This window comes from Erinaceus europaeus, chromosome 20, assembly GCF_950295315.1.
Source record: "Erinaceus europaeus chromosome 20, mEriEur2.1, whole genome shotgun sequence".
NCBI classification, from domain to species: Eukaryota; Metazoa; Chordata; class Mammalia; order Eulipotyphla; family Erinaceidae; genus Erinaceus; species Erinaceus europaeus.
The window spans coordinates 38,642,840-38,667,077 of record NC_080181.1 but is presented as its reverse complement, the minus strand read 5'-3'; the positions used below and the strand labels follow the sequence as shown (position 1 = coordinate 38,667,077).

Sequence of the window (24,238 nt, the reverse complement as noted above, 5' to 3'; positions counted from 1 at the left end):
TTTCTGTACAGCCATAGTTAGGCTCCCTCTCGTTATTAAAAGCTGATTACATACATAAACCGACTTTTATGCATTTAGTAAATGAAAACAAAATCTGATTTTGCACACATACACTATGATTAGTAAAACTTAATTTTAAAATTGATATAATAATTATTTAGACTCTAACCAGATTGACTACACATAGTAGTTTCTTTCACTGAAAATCCTTTTGCTAAAGTTTCTTTCTCCTAAAATTATCAACATAAAAAAAAAATTATCAACATAATTCCCTTGCACTTACACTTTGTCTTTTTTTTTCCATTCCACAAATAACTGGTTTCATCTTCAGATAAAATTCTTTCTTTTCTCCCAATAAAATATCTACATTTTACACCACTTCATAACAAAAATGTCCCTATACTATTTTTATATTTAAAAAATTTACCTTTCTTGTGTTAGTTTTGATTTCCTTTCATCCCTATCATGTAAAGCTTTTAAAGCTTTTATTTATTAATTTCAAAAGTATAAGCAATTGTAAAGTCATGCTATTCCAAAATTTTTCAGATGAGCAGACTTATAAACAAAAATTCAGAACCTCCAGAACTGTTGTTTCCTTCCTGTACTCTAAGCTTATGTCTTTTTCTCAATAATTTAAACACAATATTATTCAGCAATATGATTTTATTAAACTATTATATGGCTAGTATAAGGAATGTGATTACATAAACATGTTTTGCTTATTAATGCATTTGAATATGCTTTTTGTTTGATGAGGTGTTTTTATTTATGTGTACATGTGTATTTTTTTTTAACATGAACTTATTCCTATGTTCCACTATATTTCCGTTGGTTTTATTTCTAATTCTGGCAGGAGGTGTGGTAGGTAATCAGTATTTTACAGATATTAGTGTCTGTTAATATGAATAATTTACTGGCTTTAAAATTCTATAATAACTTGTTTCCCGATGACTAGATTAAGGTACAAAGTTTGATAAATATCTTTAAAGGGCACTTCAAATTCTCCATAGGGTTGTAAAACAGAGAACCATTTACCCATTAAGATGGATTTGAAAAGCTAGCTGATCACCAGGGAAAGACAAAATTTCCCAAAGGTGCTATAACAACAGGTGAGAAATATCATCTGTGTTTAAATATTAAACAATGATAGGGTCAAAGGAGTGGAAGATCATAATTTATTCAAATGAGCTGTGGAGGCAGCATGAATGGAAATATTTGCAGGACGAATTTTTTTTCCAGTCATGAATCACCTACATTAATAATGTAAGTCTTGCTCCCTGAGAAGTTGAAATGCACTCACTGACCATTGGGAGTGAGAGAAACCCAAAGTAAAGTGACCAGAGGGAATTGCTGCTGGATGCTGCTGTTCCTTTCCTGGTGTTCAGGGGAGGGTGGGGTTACATGAAAGAAGATGCAAAGGCAACTTAATTTTTTTATTTCTTATTTATTTATTTATTTATTTATTTATAAAAAGGAAACATTGACAAAACCATAGGATAAGAGGGGTACAACTCCACACAATTCCCACTCTGTATCCCACTTCCTCCCTGATAGCTTTCCTATTCTTTAACCCTCTGGGAGTATGGACCCAAGGTCATTGTGGGATGCAGAAGGTGGAAGGTCTGGCTTCTGCAATTGCTTCCCCACTGAACATGGGCATTGACAGGTTGATCCATACTCCCAGGCAAAGGCAGCTTTAATACCATTGTCTAGTGATGGCTGGGATTGATTATGAGAGTGGCAAACAGAGTCTGAGCAGTTAATGTGTTTGGTGTTTGGGGAGGTAAAAATATAAATGAAAGTTTAAAAATTTATTTTAGTATTTTTCTTTATTTTATAGAGACAGCCAGAAATTGCAAGGAACAGGGAGATAGAAAGCAATAGAGAGACACCTGCAGCACTACTTCACCACTTGTGAAGCTTTCCCCCTGCAGATGGGGACTGGGAGCTTGAACCCAGTTGTAACATGGGCAGTCAGCCAGGTGTACCACCACCCAAACTCTCTTAAATTTAATTTTTTAATATACTTAATTTTTTATTGATGAGAAAAATAGAAGGAGAGATAGAGAAAGAACCAGACATCACTCTGGCACATGTTCTGACAGGGATTGAATTTGGGACCTCAGGCTAGAGAGTCTAATGCTTTTGTCCACTGGGCCACCTCCTGGACCACCTAAATTTAATTTTTAATACATACATACAAGAAGATTAGTGAATCCCAGACATAAGAAACCTAAATAAAACCACATTAAGCTGCATCAGGACCCCACTGTTAAAACCGATGTGAAATAACAAGTATATAAGCTAAGTAAAAATAAAAGGACACATTATTAACAAAGACACAAAAATAACCATTTTACTTTTACCAGAGCACTGCTCAGCTCTGGTTTATAGTGGTGCAGGGGATTGAATTTAGGATTTTCAAGCCTCAGGCATGAGAATCTCTTTGCATGACCAGTAAGCTACTTACCCCCCAAACATAACCATTAAAGCAAGTTTCTTATAAGAAATTGTGTAAGCCAACAGATAATGGAATGGCATCTCTAAAGTACTAAAAAAATAAAGTAAAACCTGAAATTGTATAGCCTGCCAGTATATTTTTAAAAATATATGAGCAAAGTCAAGATTATTTTTTGATGAAAAATGCAAAGAAGTCACCATCAGAAGGCCTGTAGTACGAAAATGTTAGTTCTTCAAGTTAATATAAAATTACATATAGATATTTGCATTTAATAAAAGAATGAAATGTTTGAAAAATAATACATACATGTAAAAATTTCTCCAATTTTATTCACATAAGTGTAGTTGAAAGTCTAAAGCAGGATGCCAATTGTCACTGTTTACAATACATACAGAAGTAAACTCTACAATAACAAAGGCAATGAGGACTGGAGATGAGACATAAAAGCATACTCTTGTTGAGCAGTACAGTATTTTTTGAAAGTAGACTCTAAAAAGATTAGCATACTGTACACTATATTTTAAATAGAAACCAAACAAGTACTAATAGCTAAATTTTTACAGGACTCCAAAGAGATTACATTTGTAGGAATTTCAACAAATAAACTAATATTCACAGTTGATTTATATAATCAACTTTTTTTTTTTCCTCCTCCAGGGTTATTGCTGGGCTCGGTGTGCACCATGAATCCACCGCTCCTAGAGGCCATTTTTTCCCCCCTTTTGTTGCCCTTGTTGTAGCTTCGTTGTGGTTATTATTATTGCCCTTGTTGACGCAATTCGTTGTTGGATAGGACAGAGAGAAATGGAGAGAGGAGGGGAAGCCAGAGAAGGGGAGAGAAAGATAGACACCTGCAGACCTGCTTCACCGCCTGTGAAGCGACTCTCCTGCAGGTGGGGAGCTGGGGGCTCGAACCGGGATCCTTATGCTGGTCCCCGCGCTTTGCGCCACATGCGCTTAACCCACTACGCCACCGCCCGACCCCCTATAATCAACTTTTTATGACCTATGCAAATGGCATTCCTCAAAAGACTTTTGTGTAAGGTTCTTTGATCTTTACTAAGCGAAACTTGGTATCTTATGGCAACTCATAAATATTAACAAAAATTTGTGTGATGAAACTTTGAATATAAACACTCCCAACTTTGTCTTGTATTTCTGTCTTTCATGATCTTGTGGTCTTGAAAACCTATTGGTGGGGAGTCCGGCGGTAGTGCAGTGGGTTAAGCCCACATGACGCAAAGCACAAGGACTGGGGTAAGGATCCCGGTTTGAACCCCTGGCTTCCCACCTGTAGGGGAGTCCCTTCACAAGCAGTGAAGCATGTCTGCAGGTGTCCACCTTTCTCTCCCCCTCTCTGTCTTCCCCTCCTCTCTCCATTTCTCTCTGTCCTATCCAACAACAACAACAACAAGAATAACTACAACAATAAAACAACAAAGGCAAGAAAAGGGAATCAATCAATAAATAAATATTTTAAAAAAGAAAACCTATTGGTGGATAAAAATAAGAAACTTAATATCACATTGATTGTGTAAAGCATGCTCTTTGAGAACTATGGGACACAAATTTGGGGATGAAACTTTACCCCTGTAGTCTTATAACCCTACAAACCACTATTAAGTTACCAATAAAACAAAGAAATTCTGCACCATTAAAAAGATCATTAGTTCATAGAAATACTCAAGGTTAGAGGGAACATTTAAAAATTTTTTTATTATCTTTATTTATTTATTGGACAGACACAACCAGAAATTGAGCGGAAGGGTGAGATGGAGAGGGAGAGAGACAGAGACACACCCGCAGCACTGCTTCACTACTCATTAAGCCCCCCACACACACAGGGAGGTGCTGGGGGCTGGAACCTGGGTCATTGTGCTTTGTAACATGTGCACTCAACCAGATGTGCCACCACCCGACACCAAAAGTTGTTTTTTTTTTTTTCAATAACAGACCTTTTACTTTGTTTTGCATAGCTAAATGATAGATTTTTTTCACTTACTCCTGTTTCAAGTACTCCTGTGAATTCAATGTGGCCACTTTTCCTCCCATCACTTCCTACCTCAACCAGACTGTTCTATAGCAGAAAACCCTTAGCAGTCACTACCATCACTCTATGGACACTCTCTTTCCTCTTTATCTTTAACCAAACCCTAGCCTCATCAAATTCCATCTTCTCTCCACTTCACACTGTGCTTACACAGCATTATTCAACTAGGAAATAAATGAATAGGAAATGCCATTTCAGTTACTGGTCTCATTTAAAGACCTTGGTCAAGAAATTCAAGAGGTCCAGAAGGTTATAATACAATATTGTTCTAGTTTAATGCTTCAAGACTAAACTTAACCAACCTGAAGCTCAGGTAGCATTAACTAACCGGAAGCTCAGGTAGCTTATCTGACCCAGGAAACTGAGATTCCTCAGTATAAAGTGACTAGGAAAGAGTGTAGTGTAGTTTTGAAGTGACAGAAGTTTCCCAGAGAACATATCCCAACCCTGATTTTTCCATTACCTCCTACTTATGGTCTTCAAAGCAACCTTTTTTCTGCAGTCAAATGCTTTACTACTGAGCTCTGTCCCTGTTGGGAACACTGTGTTTTATTGACTGTACACACACACAAAAACAAACAAACAAACAAACAAAAACCTGTGGGCCACGATGTAATTACCATATGGCTAATGTTATTAGCATATAGCAAACATATAGCATAGGATGTAAACTCACAGGGAATTGTGGGTTCTCGAAAGTTATTTAAGGGACAGTCTGGCAATTCAGCCTTTTTTGATTTTCTGTTCCTGTCACTGCTATTTTGTCGAGGACTCTCTGCTGAATGCTGTTGAACCTTAAGGAATGGTAACCTATGCCTCATGGCTAGCTAATCTGTTCCTTCTCTCTTGCTTATTTTCCCACCATGGTTTTTAATTACGTAATAAGCCTGCCACTTGTATAAATTATGCAAAAGCACCCTTTTAGTTTTAAGTTTTACAACATATGCCCTACAAAAACTTTTTAAACAGTCAAATGAAATATTTGTATTATTCATTATGTCATATTGGTTTACAAAATTAAACGATTCCAGGTGTGCAGTTTCACACTATATTTGTACCACACCCAGAACCAAAGTAAGTTTTCACAAAGTCTAAGAGATAGTTTGGTTATAATTTTTTGAAAGTTCCAGATAAAACATTTTTTTCCAGATCAAACATTTTAATGAATTATAACATGGCCCACAAGTTAGAAATATCCAGAAGTTGGTGTCTCATCTACATGCCTCCTCCCAAAAATAAATAAATAAATAAATATCCATAAGTAAGATATTTAAAAGTGAGATATTGAATAACTTTTGCTGTTGCTTATGCTATAACCAGTAATAAATCCTGAACATTACTAATATGTAGTGTTTGATTATACTCAGCTTATTGGTAAAACTAATTAAATGAGTGGGAGGAAACAGAAGATCATAGAAATGTTCAGGTTAGCTTTAGTGAGAAAGCACTGCTTTTTTTTTTTTTTCGCTTGTTTTTGTTTATTTGTTTTACAGAGTGTCTAGTTTCACTGACTCCACTGTGCTTCCATTTTCCTTAATCCAATCCATTTTATTCTCACTCTTCCGTCAGCACTGTTCTGGACCAGATGGCCAGGAGATGGCAACATGAAGCCTTCTCTCACCATCATTCCTGCTCTCTTCCCTTGGCTCACAGGGCAGTTTGGATCTAGGGTTTCACTCCGCTATTCCTAGTCCTCTAAACTTTTGTGTTATCTCTCCATTCATCTAGGAGTACACTAGGTTTCTGTTTTTATTTTATTTTACTTATTTATTATTAATAAAAACAGAGAAATTGAGAGGGGAGTGGGAGAGGGAGAGACAGAGAGACATCTGCAGCTCTGTTTCACCAGTTGTGAAAGCTTTCCCCTTGAAGGCGGGGACCAGGGACTTGAACCTGGCTGGGTCCTTGTACACTGTAGTGTGTGTTTGTGCTTAATTAGGTGCAACACCTCCTGGCCCCAGTTTCTGTTTACTATCTATGCTTATTTCCACTTGCCTTACCTCCTCTCTTTTTAAAAAATTTTTTATTCATAAAAAGAAAACATCTGCAACCCTCAACGACCCTGGGTCCATGCTCCCAGAGGCTAGAGAATGGGAAAGCTATCATGGGAGGGGGTGGACTATGGAGATTGGGTGGTGGGAATTGTGTGGAGTTGTACCCCTCCTACCTTATGTTTTTGTTCATTAATCCTTTCTTAAATTAAAAAAAAAAAGGAAACATTGACAAAACCATAGGATAAGAGGGGTACAACTTTGCACAATTCCCACCACCATAACTCTGTATCCCTTCCCCCAATAGCTTTCCTATTCTTTAACCCTCTGGGAGTATGAACCTAAGATCATAGTGGGATGAAGAAAGTTGAAGGTCTGGCTTCTGTAATTGCTTCCCTGCTGAACATGGGCTTTGACAGGTCGGTCCATACTCCCAGCCTGTCTCTCTCTTTCCCTAGTTTACTTACTCTCTTGTACAAAAAGTATCAACAGCCAATGCTGACTGCATCTACAAATTATCCCAATATAAGGACTTCTCTCCAAATGTCACTGATAACTTTATTAACTAACTTACCACATCCACTTTCCTTAAATAGCCCTTAATTCATTCCTTTGATTCAAGTCCTGACCACCTCAAGTCTATTAAAAATTGCTAGTAAAGTCAGTACTATTCAGCTAAAAACAATTCTTTGCCCCCTGCCCCCCCCCATTTTTCCCCCTTAAAGCTAATAACAATGTTATAGCCTACAAATCCCACATGGCCATGGCCCTTATGGCATGACTCCCACATCTCAGCACAGCCCCCTCCCTGGTTCCTCTCCAACCATGTGCAGTTTATTTGTACCATATGTTCTCAGCCTAGCAGCCTGTCCCAAGATTTCTGCACAACTAGCTTCTCTACACTCTTTAAGTATATGTTGAAATATCATCTTCCTGTTGAATTCTATTCTGATGCTATAAGACTCCAATTCCTAGTCTATTCATGTTATTGTGTGCTGTGGAGAAGAGAGAGAGGAGGTCCGGAGCGAAGAGGAAACACAAATCTTTATTTGCGTTGGCACCTCAGAGTTGGGTGCTAGAGAAACAGGTTGGGCCACGTGGAGGTAGCAAAAATGGCCTGGCCGCCTCACACAGTAACCTTTCCTGCGTCTGAACACTGAAGTGAAGCGCTGGCAAGAGAGTGAGGTGCAGAAGAAGAAGGGCTTTTATAGGAGTAGCTTTCCCGAGAATGGGAAGGGGGAGGAGTAACCATAGCACTCCAGGATAGGATAATAACTCTCGTGAGAATGGGAGGGGGAGGAGTAACCAAAGCACTCCAAATATCGCGGGGAAATAGACAATGCCCTGAGGGCACAACATGGCGGAACAGGCACTCCGAGAATGTCCCAACTCTCGCGGGAACTAGCAGTAGCCTGAGGGGACAACATGGCAGATGTGACTGCATCTGCACAATTTCCCAGCATATTCATACGATTTACATAGTTTTTATATTTATGTTTTTTATCATAATCCATGAAGACAAGAAGGCTTGTTGTAAGAAGCACCTGGACTGTGTTTGTCTCATACCGATGTTCTCTTAAATGAACAGAAAGGGAAAATATTGATGTCAAAAATCAGAATGATGTATATATGGGGGAAAGTATAATGAAAGTTCAGTGAGAAAGAGGCACTGAACGAAAAGGAAGTAATACCTTGGGGGCTGAGTGGTGGCACATGGGTTAAGCACACATAGTATGAAGCAGAAGGACCTGTTCAAAGATTCTGGTTTGAGTCCCTGCTCCCCACCTGCAGGGGAGTTGCTTCAGAAGCAGTGAAGCATGTCTGCAGGTGTCTATCTTTCTCTCTTCCTCTCTGTCTTTCCTCCTCTCTGCTTCTCTCTGTCCTATCCAATAAAATGGAAACAATGGCCACCAGGAGCAGTGGATTTGTAGTGAAGGCACTGAGCCCTGACAATAACCCTGGGGGAAAAAGGGGAGAGCGAGAGAGAACGAGAGAGAGAGAGAGAGAGAGAGAAATGGAGAAAGAAAGAAAATGGAAGTAATATCTTTAGAAGACTTTCTGGAGGATGGAGCAGTAGAAAATTCACTCAGTAGCCATTTGTACAGTCTCAGTTTAAGCCAAGGTGCCACATGACAGTACCATATCAACAAAGGAAGCTCAGATGCTACAGTATTTTTCCCTTTACCTTATAGGCCTAAATTCATTATCAAAATCAATGTACCTACAGCGAGTGATCAGTGGAGCCAGATGCTTCAGTAGCTTTTGTACATTATCTTGCCTTGGTGGTAGAACTCAAATATAATTCCCACATGCATCAAAGTACTGCACTGTTAAAGGGGTGTTAAAATAGCCAAAGGGGATTTTTATTTAAATAGTATTAAGGAAGGATCCTGCAGTGGCACACTCTGTAGAGTGAGTACATCACCATGTGTAAAGACATAGGTTCAAGCCCCCAATCCTAACCTGCAGAAGTGGGAATCTTCACAAGAGGTGAAACAGTTCTGTAGGTTTCTCTCTGTCTTTCTCCCTCTTTCTTAACTCTCAATTTCTGTCTGTCACTATCAATAAATAAAAATTTAAAACAACATTAGAGACCACTCTAAAATATTTACAGACTGGAGGAAATTCTTATAATAAGCTGATCGGGTTCTAGAATATTTTTATAGAAACTTCGCCATCCTCTCTAAGTGGTATTTTCAACTGCTACTCTTTTTTGTTGTTATTTATTGTTGTTGGGGATTCACTGCTCCAAACTGGCTTCCGTTCTCCCCTAATACACAGAAACAGAGTTACACTGACAGAGAGAAGGAAAAATATCACAGCACCAAAGCCCCCTCCAGTGTGGTGGGAACCAGGGTGGAACCTGAATTATGTGCACAACAAAGCTGGCTCATTGTTCAATGTATCCCTGCACCACCTCCCCACTAATATTTTACAAATTTAGAGTGCTAGTACACTAATCTGATATGTGTGATAATCTGATATGTGTGATATATCTGATTTCCGTGTGGTAATTAGCTGTTCTATCATGCCATTCACCCACATACAAAAGAGTCTATCTGGGGGTACGTGGGTAAAGCAATACATTATCAAGTGAGGAGCAGGGTCAAGCCTTTCCCTCTCTTTCTTTCTCTTTCTCTCTTTCTCTTTTTTTCTCTCACTCTCTTTTCCTCTCTCTCTCCATTTCTATCAATATTAAAGGGAAAAATGAAACTGGATCACTAAGTCACAATCAGGCACAGCAGTTTATTCAGAATGGACTAAAGACTTGATTTACAGCTAAGTAGTAGAGATCTAGTCTCAATAAATTTACTGATTATAATGTAATATTGTTTGAATTCATTATACACTGCATCTCCACAACCAATCTCCACAACAACTGCACATTATGTTTGTCCTTTTAAGCAAAATCTGACTTGGTTTATGATTCAATCACTTTTAAAATTTTTTAGTTGCAGAAGTGTTCCTGGAAATGCTAGATTGTCCTGGACACCTCTTTACTGAAGGAGCATCAAAACTAACAGGCACAATAAGGAGTTAGAAAGCAGTGAAATAAGCATCAATAAAAATGTGCCTTGTAGGGAGTCAGGCGGTAGTGCAGCAGGTTAAGTACATGTGGCGCAAAGTGCAAGGACCGGAGTAAGGATCCTGGTTCAAGCCCCTGGCTCCCCACCTGCAGGGGAGTCACCTCACGAGTGGTGAAGCAGGTCTGCAGGTGTCTTTCTCTCCCACCTCTGTCTTCCCCTCCTCTCTCCATTTCTCTCTGCCCTATCTAACAACGATGACATCAATAACAACAATAATAACTACAGCAACAATAAAAAACAAGGGCAACAAAAGGAAAAATAAATATATTAAAAAATATGCCTTGCTAACTGTTACTATACTGTAAGAATGTGGTAAAATTCACCGTCCACATTTTAGGATGATTTCACCCATGACTAGAGGTTTCTATCTCTCTAGATTTTATACAGGTTATTGGCATCCTATGAGATGTCAATATCAAAATTATAAGAAGTGTTTCTGAACCACAGATATCAATCAGGAAATATTAAAAGCTGATTTGCCTCCTGAATACATCAACTGTACATAAACATAAGGAAGAATTATGTTAAATAAATCAGTTCAATGGTTAGATAAATAACTCAGTGGACAGGGTGCTGAAGTTGTATACTTGTGTCCCCGAGTTCTATCCCCAGCTGAATGTGCCAGGGCAGTATTCCGACTTCTTTCTTTTCTTCTCTACTCTCTTAAGGTGATACTCATTAATATGATGTTTAATAATAATATTCTTCATTAAAAATATTCCATGAGGTAGTGTTGGTTTACAAGTTCTCTTTGTGATTTGTGTTCTCATAACATGCTCACCATTAAAGTGCCAACATTCCTCCATCAAAGTCTATTCAATCACTTCCATTCTTAGAACTCTTTATCTCCATCCCCTTGGGCTGCAGTCACTCTATGGATTTGTTTTTATTAACTTTGTTTATTCCCTTACATTGCCTATTATTATTATTATTATTATTATTATTATTATTATTATTATTATTATTGGATAGAGACAAAGAAATTGAGAGGGGAGGAGGTAGAGAGAGAGAGAAAGACAGAGAGACACTGGCAGCCCTGCTTCACCACTCATGAAGCTTTCCCCCTGCAGGTGGGGACCAAGGGCTTGAATCTGGGTCCTTGCATACTATGATATGTGCTCTTAATCAGGTGCGCCATCACCTGGCACCTGTATTACCTTTTATGCTATCTTTTTCATTCCTGTTTTGTTTATATCTCCACTAATTCTTTTAATAATTTCTCTCCAATTGATTTCAGACTTTTTGAGTTATTCTTTAGTTCCTGTAGATAAGAAGGTAGACATTTTTCATTTGTTTCCTCACTTAAGCCTGTGTATGAACTACACTCTCTCAGAACTGCTTTTGCTGTATCCTTCGTGTACGACAGTTTGTGTTGTCATTTCATTTGTTTCCAGGGATTTTTTAAAATCTTCTTTGATTTTTGTCATTGATTCTGTTCAGTATCACAATGCTTAGTATTCATATGTTTGATTTATTCTACTCTCTTCTGTGTAGAATTTCTTATTCCACTGCTTTATAATCCCCAAAAGACACTTGATATGATTTCAAACTTCATGAATTTACTGATACTAATTTTGCATCTCAACATGTGGCCTATCTTTGAGAATACATTTTAATCTAGATTTCTCAGATTTATGACAGAAGCAGATGCCCAAAGACATTCTGGATGGCATTATTATTTTGTAAAATATCACTCTGGTATTTCATTTGTGTTAAATAGTGTTGTCTGGATTTAGAACATATGATGGGCATTTAAGCATCATGTCTGAAGGCAAAATGTCATCTTCCCATTTATCTGGGCAGCAATAATTGAGCAAATCACTGGACAGACATTGAGTGTGTGTTTGACATGTACTCTGGTCAAGAAATATATTTTGCCTTAGACGAATTTGCACATTTATTTCTCATGTAAATTTTTCTTCTATAAAAATGTGAATTTCCTTCACATTGTTTTTTGTTTTTATCAATAGTATGGCCTGTAAGAAGATAGTGGGGCTAACAAAAAACATTCACTTAGTGAGATACTTTTCCATATGTGTGACTCAGGTTCAAGCCCAGCCCTATATTTTTTCACTTTACTGGGGAGGGGAGGGAATGATATGTTAATATCTAATATATACATACTGTTTCTTATCTCCCCATATAATTTGACTGCACTGCTAGCCCACCACTAAATGGACAACCTCCTCTGCCAGAGTATGCTGGGTCTCCAACAGCTTTTCAGTACCCTCCTAATCCCTCACTTGAGAGTCTTTAGATCTGTTGAAATAGAAATTAGGTAGTCTAAGCTTCACCTAACATTTACCCTGTGTTTCTTAAATCTCAACTGCTAGTGAGGTCATTTTCTACTCATCCTTCTTCTGACATATATTCCTGAACATGACATCTTCAGTTTCTATTCAAGATATAGTGAAGGAGATGATTTCATTATTTATTTTTAAAATTTATTTATTTTATATAAAGATAGACCTTGAGAAGGAAATGGAAGATAGATAGGTAGATAGATAGATAGATAAGGTAGATAGATAAGATAGACAGATAACTGAAGTACTTTTTTACCACTCATGAAGCTTCCCTCCTGCAGGTGGGGACTGGGAGCTTGAGCTGTTATCCTTACACACTGTAATGTGTGTACTCAATCAGGGGTGCCACTTCCCAGCCCCTATCTTACTATTTCTTATAGCTAAAAGTTCTGTATATACCACAACTTTCTCAACCACTCATCTGTCATTTGCTATACACAAGGCTTTTCCATTTGAGGTAGTATCATGAGCTTATTTTTGCTGTTCAAGTCTAGTTTCTGTCTAGCCAGAAACTATAAAATGCTGAGAAGTAAACACCAGTAGAAAATTTCGTTTCTCCTTTGGTGGTTTCATTATACTGTTGTGATATCTCCAAAACAAAACAAAAGTATATAGGAGGCAGTAGACTGACTACGCATAAACATACACAGGTTTGAGCCCCTGATTTCCACCTCCTACAGGTTGAAGGAGCTTCATGAATAGTGGAGCAGTGCTGTGTCTCTTCTACATGCATAGACACACACACACTCTCTCTCCCCCTCCTATTATTCCCTCTTCTTTTTATGTCTTTCACACTCTATCAAAAAAAGGGGGGCACCTAATGAGAGTGGTAGATAAGTTGTGCAGGCACTAAGCTACAGTTACCCTCCAAATTCATTCTAATGGGGGTTTATTTACTGATTAAAAATGGTTTTCATACTATTTAAGATAAATATAATCCAGTATGTTTCCTAACACTATTCTTAGAGGCACACCAGCTTAATGAGACATTTGAGAGAGACTTTAGGAATATACTTCTAATCTAGAGAGCACTGACCTGTCAGATACCCCACCTCTTACTGAGGTTACTCCATAGCAGCTCATTTCTCTCTGTGTGGAAACTCATGGTTAATAGATTATAGTCAGCCCTAATAAATTTGTAGGAAGGTATTATGAGCCTTTTAATACCTTAATGGCAAAATCATGGCAAATGCCCAACTTCCTTTGTCACTACAGTTTTCATAATCCTTTTAAGTATATAAAACACCTTTATTACAACCATCTAGTTTTACCTTTATCCAAAGCCCACCATTCAGAGTAAACATTTAAAGCTCTGGTCACAATTAAGGCTTTCAGAAAGGTACAGAAGGGATAAAGGTGGATATATCCCTCTGGTAACTCCTCCATAGTGCAGCAGAATCAAGATAAAGTGAGAGAGATGCCAACAATGAAGACAAATCACGCTGAGCTTACACACTGTGTTGTGTTATCCTGTCTGCTTTTTTTTCTACCCATATCCAGCCTAAGTTTAGGTGGCAACTATTAAGACTGCTTAATGAATATTTATGAAACACAATTGTATGCTAAGTGGGCTGGAATTTTGTGATGTGGAGGGTCACCTACAGAGTGGCAATGGCATTTTAGAGGCTCCTGTTAGATAATGGTCTTTTTATAGACAAATGTTATCCCCTGATTTTTATTGTCCCAACTTAAAGTACGGGTGGCAATAAAATTTACTTGCATAATCCCTTTCACCTAAAAAGATTAGAGGATTTGTGGCATTATCTGTTTCTCACAAATCATTGTGAAGTTAGAAGAGAATGGATGATATTATTCCATGTTTTTAGACAAGTGTGGATAACTCAATTATGGAGCTTAGGCATGAAATAGAAACACATAGAAAAGTCTCACAATAATGAGACTGGAGTCCAGTTTCTATATGAATTGTTAACTCCAGGATATTTGGCATGGACTGTCTTTATTATTGCTTTATGTTATTGTCACAGAACATGCATGAACACTGCCACTACTTGGTAAACATAGTATCTACTCTGACTATAGCTCAGACATCCACTTATATCAGAGTGGTCTTACATTATATATCTTAAACACAAATAATGTATGTACAGTTTACTAATTATGATAAGACATTAATTTACTAGATTTTTTTCTGGTCATATAAATTATTTCTACTAATCCTTTCACTGAGAAAAACCTGTGTGCATGCATGTGTATGTGTGTTTGTGTGTGTGTGTGTGTGTGTGTGTGTGTGTGTGTTTTAGGGGAGTGGTGGGGTATCAGAAATATACCAGGAACCAGGTGGTGGCACACCTGGTTAAGCACAAACATTATAGTGCTTAAGGACTCAGGTTCAAGCCCCTGGTCCTCACCTGCAGGGGTGGAAAGCTTCAGGAGTGTTGAAGTATGGCTGCAGGTATCTCTTTCTCTCTCTTTTTCCCCTTCCCTTCTCAATTTATCTATCTTTATCCAACAGTAAATACATAAAATAAAATAAAAAAGGAATAGACCAGTGGCAACATATTTGACTTGGACCTTTGAAATATTTTATTAATTAAAGTCAAAACTGTGTGTGTGTGTGTGTGTGTGTGTGTGTGTGTGTGTGTGGACATTCACATACTGCTGTACAGGTTAGCAGACACACATATATTGACTTATGTCAGCTGGAAAGATCTAGATGTAAAGACACCTCTCTGAACACACCTAGGGCCCAGTTCTTGGTTTCAACTGCCATTCGTCAGGAAAAGTAACCAGGTTTCCTTAGGAAAATATCTGATTTTAGAATTTGACCAATAAAAAATATTGATACAAGATGAACCCAGAGCATTTTGCAGTACCAAAAAGAAAGAAAATGATAAAGGTCTAACAAGTAATGACAAAAATAAAGTTGGTGTAATTGGAATCCCAGATGTAGAGATCATAAAAATGAAGCAGTAGCTAAAGAAATAATGTATTAGAAGTATATAAGATGGACGGAAACATTAAATCATACACCCAATAATATTGTGTGTATGAAACTTGGAGGATAAATACAAAGGAAACAACCAAACTGCTAAGAATCAAAATTAAAAGGTGTCTTTAAATACCAAGTGTAGGGGCTAGGTAGTGATTCTTAAATTAGAGCATACATGTCACAGTTCTCAAGGACCTGGGTTCAAGCCCCACTGCCCACCTACAGAGGGAAAGCTTTACAGCTATCTCTCTTTCTCCATCTTTATCTCCCCTTTCTTTGTCTCCATCAAATAAATGAAAAAATAAAATGGCATCTTGCTTTCAAAGAAATATATTTAACAAGTATGCCTAGTTTTTCACCAGAAATCACAATAATCAAAAGGACAAATGGCCTCAAAGTATGGAGAGAAGAGAATTTTATATCCAACTAAATGCCATTAAAAATATTTTCAAACTATGAGAAGATAGAATGAGAAAGAAATGACTGATTTTTGTGATCACTGACAGAAGTTGCTACTTCTCTCTTTTGAATATATCATTTAAAATATTTGCCTGTAAATCCATTACTTTGCCATATCAAAGCTAGGTTTGAACTTGAATTCATTTGTCTCAAATCACTTGGGCAGGACACACAATATTTTTTTGTCCTGATTGTCAAGACATCTACAGAAAGTTTGATGAAATGAGACCAGAAATGTGAATCAATACCTTCTGGTAAGTTCTGTGCACACTCAGGCATTGTTAGAAGTGGCTTTGCATTATAGGTAGTCCTAGAAAAAGTCACTTTATATCAAAGGACATCAAATCAGGAGCCTGGGGCCTCAAATTAACTGCACAAGCCATTTTTCCCCTGGTGCCTGTTTTATTACAAAGTCCCAAATATACTCCCTCAGAGAAGAAAGTTCTCACAGTCAAAGTAACCATGAAAAAGAGCTGCTCTTCTGTGAGCACAGCAAAAGCCACACAGCTTGATGTGAAATATGATACTTTTGAAGTTTATTTCAGCTTTTAAATCAAGAAGCTTCTGTATGTAATTCTCTAAAAAAAAACAAACCCAAAAGTTATATAAAGACTTATATGTTAGCACCTGTCAACAGGTAGGTTTTAAATCAAATGTGTATATATTTGTATATGTGTATATATTCCCTCTTTGGAAGATGGGCTGGTGGGCAGGTGGCTTATCCAGTAGGGCGTACACATTGTCATGCACAAGGACTGGGTTTCACACCATGGGTCACCATATGGGAGCTCTTGCAGGAAGGACGCTTAAAGATTGACAGCGCAGTGCTGTGGTGTGTCCTTTTTTCTATCTCACTCGCCTTTCTAGAAGGAAAATGACCTCTAGATTGTGTAGTACTGAGTCCCAGTGATGAACCTGGGTGCAAACATTAATTAATTAAGTAATTAGTTAAGCAAGGACTGAGGTAATAGCATAATTGTTATGCAAAAGTCTTTCATGCCTAAGACTCTGAAGTTCCAGGCCCAATCCTCAGTACTAATATAAAAACCAGAGATAAACAGTGCTTTGATTTCTATCTCTCTCTCTCTCCCATTACAATAAATAAGATATTAAAAAGGGATTAAAATAAAATGAACAAGTAGACATTTTCCAACAGTGTTGTGGCAAAGGCAGACAGAGTTTATATTCTTGGGTGCTAGGATCAGACTACCTAGGTCTGACTAGGGGTGTAGACCCACCCATGTATGACCTTCAGAAAAGAGAAGACACATCTCTTCTTCTTGATATGAAAAATTAAAATGAACTGACATTTGTAGAGTACATAATTGTGGTCCACATCTAAATATATAAACATCATCTATCGTCATTGTCTTCCTGTACTTTCAGGGAGGTAGGATTGTGAGACACATTGGTTTAGTTGGTAAGTAGTTCATTATATAAGCTGCTTGAATTTTATTAAGTAACATGTTTTACTAGGTCACTAACTACAGTGAGATCTATATCTAGACTACACATAGGAATATATGTTTAAAATAACTCCAGTAGAAGACACTTTAAAAGTAGTTTCTTCTTAGGTTTTTGTCATATGTGTCTGTGCAATCTGGGTAATAAATCAGTCTGAGTTTTAGAGTTAGAAATTTAAAAATAGAGATAGTGACATTGTTCACAAGATTGAGTGAAAAAAAAAATCTTTCAAACCCACTATGAGCCACCCTTTAGTTCAGAAAAAAAATGTGAAAAATCCACTGCTGAATCAAATGAACTGTTCATCAACTGAGGGAATTGTAATTCTATGGCATAAACCACATCAGAATCTGTCCTTTAAAATCAGGTTTAATTAATTACTGTTAGAAAGCAAAATTACATTTTCATAAGGCCTGTACAAATTATAGACCCACAGTAGATGCCTAGATCCGTGGATAATATAGAATTCTAAATAAGCTATGCTGTGAGTTATATACATATAAAATATTATATAGAGTAAAGTTCAGTGTACTAAGTATCATAAGAGACCAACAGCATTAACTTAATTATGAACTAGAACAGGAATGCATCGTAAAATGTGTGGATGTGCTCTCAAAATATGGTGGGAATTGTGTGGAATTATACCCCTATTATCCTATGGTTTGGTCAATGTTTCTTTTTTATAAATAAAAAAAAAATTTTAAATACTGTATTGTAGGGAGTGGGGCTGTAGAGCAGCGGGTTAAGCGCAGGTGGCGCAAAGCACAAGGACCGGCATAAGGATCCCGGTTCAAGCCCCAGCTCCCCACCTGCAGGGGAGTCGCTTCACATGCGGTGAAGCAGGTCTGCAGGTGTCTATCTTTCTCTCCTCCTCTCTGTCTTCCCCTCCTCTCTCCATTTCTCTGTCCTATCCAACAACAACAACAACAATAACTACAACAATAAAACAGCAAGGGCAACAAAAGGGAATAAATAAAATAAATTTAAAAAAAGAATTGTTAAATAGTGTATTGTATATCTTATTTTCAGTCCATGGTTCACACTAGAAAGCAAAGTTGCAGATTAGAGTAAGAGGTTATGGTATACAGTGACAAGATAGTTACACTATTTTGTGCCTTTTTTTTTTTTTTATAAAAAGGAAACACTGACAAAAGCTATAGGATAAGAGGGGTAACTCCATACAATTCCCACGACCAGAACTCCATATCCCATCCCCTCCCCTGATAGCTTCCCTATTCTTTATCCCTCTGAGAGTATGGACCCAAGGTCATTGTGGGATGCAGAAGGTGGAAGGTCTGGTTTCTGCAATTGCTTCCCCACTGAACATGGGCATTGACAAGTTGACCCATACTCTCAGCCTGCCTCTCTCTTTCCCTAGTGGGGTGGGCTCCTGGGGAAGTGGAGCTCCAGGACACATTGTTGGGGTTATTTATCCATGGAAGTCTGGTTGGCATCATAGTAACATCTGGAACTTGGTGGCTGAAAAGAGAGTTAATATATAAAGCCAAACAAACTGTTGACTAATCATGAACATAAAGGCTAGAATAGTGCAGATGAAGAGTTGGGGGGAGGGGTGTCTCTGTTTTGTAGTTATTTTGTGGCTTTTATTTGATTTCATGCTCTGAGGATGGTAGAAGTGCCAAGACCATTACTAACAGAGAGGGGTTGGAGCTCTGGCAGATTTGATGTGTGGCTTATAGCAGCACATCCAGTATGTGCTACAGTTGACTCTCTCTCCCTGAGCTACACCTCTTGGTAAGGTCATTACTTTTTCCATGATCTCAATGCTATAAAGAGTTAACATTTCTTCCTGTAGCTAACTCTTGTCTGTCAGAATTTTTTTTTTTCTCTAATTCAATTTTGGGTTAGTTTTCATTGTCAGTATATTTTTTGACATGGATCTTTTATATCATCTGTTTCCATTATGGAGGTATATTCTGGCTTCCAGTTACTTAGGGAAAAGTTTTAAATTTTTATGCTGACATAAGGAAATGTGATAACTTTAAATTATATGAATAGTCACTCTGTTGTTGAATTTTAGAATCCTGGCAAAGAATGATCCTTATATTTAGAGTACTAACTTATGTTTATTGTTTTATATGCTTTTTAATGCTACTATAAACTTTGAAGTTCGTGTTGCAATATACCTAAAAACGCTATGTGTGTGAGGCTGAGTTGTGGTGCACCTGTGCAAGGACTGCTGCTCAAGCCTCTGTTCCCTACCTGTGGCGGGGAAGCATCATGAGAGTGAAACAGTGCTATAAGGTTCTCTCTGCCTCTCTCCCCTATTTCTCTTTCTCTCTACCTTCCTCTCTCAGTTCCTCTATATACCCAAAATTAATAAATCACATAAGTATTATTTAAAAAATTGACGGCAATTCACTACTAACACCATTTATTTGTAGATAAAACAGAACAGTCAGAGGGAGTATTTTCCTGAGGGTAACCACACATGCTTCTCATCTTGGGTCACTTACCTATATGCCTTCTGACACTGAAATCAAATGAACAATCATTGCCACAGAAATCCAAACTTGTTCCAACCTTTTTCATGAAAGGATTTGCTTTATTGTTTTTAAAACCCACATCAGAGGAGAGATCATGTGAATTCAGATCCACCTCTTACACTCTCCGGAATGTCTGGGGAGTTGTTTGCTTTGCTTATTTGTTTGTTTACAGGTTGAAATGAGGGAGGGTAGGAAAGCTAGGAACTGGACTTGTGGAGGCAGTAAGGGAGAGTTAAAAGACCCCCCCAATTTTTCCACATTAAGGATTATGGATCTTCAAACTTCCTCCTACAATAAAGTTACTCACTATTTATTGCTTCAAATGAATAGGAATAGCAGAATCTGAGAATGAGGCTTTTCTCAGATAAACAGTATGCTCTGTAATGCTGTCACCATGGAATTATTAATATGAAAACATCAAGGTCAAATATACAGTATACAGAACAATGTCTTGAAAGTTTAATGTGCTTCATCTCTTATTTATAATTTCATCATTTAAAATGTATTTATTCTTCCACTGGGCTATTGCTGACGTTCCATGGCTCCAAACAGACATTTTTTCAAGAGAAGATCAGAGACAGGGAGCCAGTTGATGGTGCACCTGGTTGAGCACTCAGGTTACAGTGTGCAAGGACCTGTGTTCAAGCCCCCAATACCCACCTGCAGGGGGAAAGCTTTACGAGTGGTGAAGCAGTACTGCAGGTGTCTCTCTGTCTTTCTTATATCACCCTACCCTCTTGATGTCTGGCTATCTTTATCCAAAAAATAAATATAGTTTAAAAATTTTAAAATGAGTGGGTAAGAAACAGAGGAGGAGAGATAGAGAAGGAGAGAGGTAAGGATAGATACCACACATTAATTCACTATTCATTAAGATTATTCATGAATCTTCCCCATGTCGGTGCCCCCATGCGCTGCCCAGGACCTCTAACCTAGGTCCTTGAGCATGGTAAAATATGAGCTCTATCAGGTGAGCAACTTCCCAACCAATAAAACTTAAATTTTAAGTATCAGTTCTGGTATTATTAATTTACTAATTACTAATGAATTCTTCTTCTGGCGTTTGCCCTTCTTCCGTAGCCAGTCAACAGCGTCAGGTTGAGCCTGATGTAAAGTTTCAAGACCTCCTTTGAATCTGGAGAGGTGGCAGTCGTTGACTATGTGGGTCATAGTCTGTCTGTAGCCGCAGGGGCAGTTTGGGTCGTCTCTGGCTCCCCAGCGATGGAACATAGCGGCGCACTGGCCATGGCCTGTTCGATAGCGATTGAGGAGAGCCCAGTCATAAAGTGCTAGGTCAAAGCCGGGTTGATGCTCGCAGGGGTCTGTGATGAGGTGTTTGTTCTTTACCTCAGCTGACTGCCAACGCTGTTTCCAAGAGTCTGGAACAGAGAAGTTCAGTGTAGGCGTAGGGGACCAGATTGGGTGACGAGACGTCAAGCGTTGGACAGGGTGGGCGAAGATATCCGCGTATATTGGCAGGTCCGGTCGAGCGTAGACGTGGGAAATGAACTTAGATGATGCCGCATCCCGATGAATATCTGGCGGGGCGATGTTGCTAAGAACTGGCAGCCATGGAACCGGGGTGGAATGGATGGTTCCAGAAATTATCCTCATGGAGGAATATAATTTGGAATCGACCAAGTGGACATGGGGGCTACGGAACCATACTGGGGCACAGTATTCTGCAGTGGAATAGCATAAAGCCAGAGATGATGATCGTAGTGTGGAAGCACTCGTGCCCCAGGAGGAGCTGGCCAGTCTTGCAATGATGTGATTCCTTGCGCCCACCTTTGCTGCAGTTTTTATGAGATGTTTGTGAAATGACAGAGTGCGATCAAGAGTAACGCCAAGATAGACTGGCTGGGCTTCATGCCGGATTCTTGTATCGCCAAGCTGCACATTAAGCTCACGCGAGGCCGAGGCATGGTGTAGATGGAAAACAGATGATACCGTTTTTGCAGTGCTAGGGATTAGTCGCCAATTTTTACAGTAATCAGATATCAGAGACATGTCTTTCGTGAGTGTTTCCTCGAGGATGTCGAACTTTGATGCCTGAGTTGCACAGCAGATGTCATCGGCGTAGATGAACTTCCTTGAAGAAGTTTCTGGGAGGTCATTGATGTAAAAATTAAATAGCGTAGGAGCTAGAACAGAGCCCTGGGGGAGGCCACTTGAGACAAGTCTCCATCTGCTAGACTTGTCACCCAGATGCACCCGGAATCTTCTGTTTTGGAGAAGAAACGATATAGTGTTGGCCACCCATCTTGAGATCTTGACTAGGAGACCATGGTGCCAGACTGTGTCATAGGCTGCTGTGAGATCAACAATGACAGCACCCGTCTTTAAATTCTTCTGGAATCCATTTTCAATGTAAGTTGAGAGGGCCAGGGCTTGTTCGCAGGTAGATCTTCCTGGGCGGAAACCAGCATGGGCGGGTGATAGGAATTTCTCTGTAAGATGAGGAATACGTGACAGAAGCAGCCTCTCAAGGAGTTTGTAACACATGGAGAGGAGAGAAATTGGTCTATAGCTGGCGGCCAGTGTTGGGTCTTTCTTTGGTTTCAAAACTGCTATTATCTTCGCACAACGCCAAACTTTGGGCATAGACTCAGATTCCAAGATGTGGGACAGGAATGAAGCGAGCCACTTCTTTGCCATGGGACCCAGGTTAAGAATGAGTTCTGGGGTGATGTTATCATAGCCAGCAGCTGTTCCCGGTTTAACCCTCTTCAAAGCGTCTACCAGTTCAGACAGTGTAAAGGGAGAGAGTTTTGGAGATGGACAAGATAACCGGAAGTGGGATGTCCACTCATGGGAAATTTCTCTTTTCCAGACTAGTGAATAATAAGGTGAATCAACTACTACTCAAGGCTAACAGATAATGCTTAATGTGGTATGATTACAAATATATGAATCAAGTTTTTTTTTTTATTTGTTGGGTAAAGTCAGAGAGAAATCAATAGGGAAAGGGAAGATGGGGGAGGGGAGAGAGCACATTATAGCACAGTTTCAGTACTTCTGTGAAGCTTTTCCCCTGCAAGTAGGGGCTAGGGGTTTGAACCCAGGTCCTTATAACATGTGCATCACCATCATGTCCCTGAACTAAATTTTTCAAAAATGATGAAGATTGATTTATTTAGTTCTTGGAGGTGATTATGCATAGTGAGGTAAGTGAGAAAATAAAATACATCTATGGGATGATTTCATTCATTTGTGGAATATAGAGAATTGAAACAACTGCAATTAAAAAGAGAAGAAAAAATATATATAGTCATCCTATACCTATGACCTTGGAAGAACTATAGTGGAGGGGAGTACAGATCTTTGGTGTTGGGAGTGGTGTAGAATTATGCCCTATCATTTTATAATCTTGTAGATTACTATAAAATGACTCATAAAAATTTTTAATGTAGTTACAACTCATTATATTTTAGATTTATATCTTCAAAATCATAGTACAGGGCTGCAAATAAACCTTTTTTGATAAATGAAAAAGCAAACTGAGTAATAAAGTACAAAAATAAAAAAGACTTAGCCCTTTGATAGCTGTTTAGACACTAGCACAGCATTGATTTACCACATTTTCATCTTCAGTGAAAACCCTGGAAACTTATAGTAGAACTGAGAATTTATTATTTTTTTTAAAGATTTTTAATTTATTTTTGAGAAAGATAGGAGAAAGAGAAAGAAGCAGTCATAACTCTGGTACATGTGCTGCCGCAGATTGAACTCAGGATCTCATGGCTGAGATTCCAGTGCTTTTATCCACTGCGCCACCTCCAGGAACACTAGGATTGAAAATTTAAAAGTCCATACTGCTCATGGCCTGTGACATTTTAGAGACTGTATCCTGGTAAGCAATTAATTCTGTAATTTGGAATCCCCAAGGGGGTCAAGGGCTTAAGTTACTAATATCCAATATATATGAAGAGTTTGGGGCCATTCTCAAGTCCAATTTCACAAACAACATAGGATATAGGAGGAAACAGGGCTGTTTCCTCAGATAACTATTCAATAAATTATTACTTAGTAGATTCAAATTTTCCTTCGCTATCTGGCATAGCAGGTCATCCATTAAATTACCTGGACAGTTTTTATCTTTATTCATCGACACTTTACTTATTGTTTCCTTGTCTACTCTTTGTCATTGCCAGTGCAAGGTATAGTTTCTTAGAGATCCAATGTTCCTGGGACAATAACTCAGTTCTTTTGGATATGGCTCCCTTTTCTATTCTGGTCTTCAAAACTCCTCAAGAGAAAAGATTGAGAATGTTGCTAAGTATCACTTCCAGTGGTTGTCTCTCATACCTTCCTGTCATTTCTGTCTCTTTTCATTCACACACCTGTTTCTGTGGTTACTAAAGAAATCTGAAGTCAGAACTCTGCTTATTTGAACTTTTAGTAAATCACTCTGTCCTGTTTTGCTTTGTTTCATTTTATCGCAGCCTTGAACTTCATATTTTAAT

The 24,238-nt window shown here is 38.4% G+C and overlaps 1 protein-coding gene across 2 annotated transcripts in view; it reads left to right on the top strand.

The window, feature by feature from the left end:
• GABRG3 (gamma-aminobutyric acid type A receptor subunit gamma3) overlaps positions 1-24,238 on the top strand; it is a 671,194-nt gene that overhangs the window by 614,349 nt on the left and 32,607 nt on the right. The window lies entirely within an intron of this gene.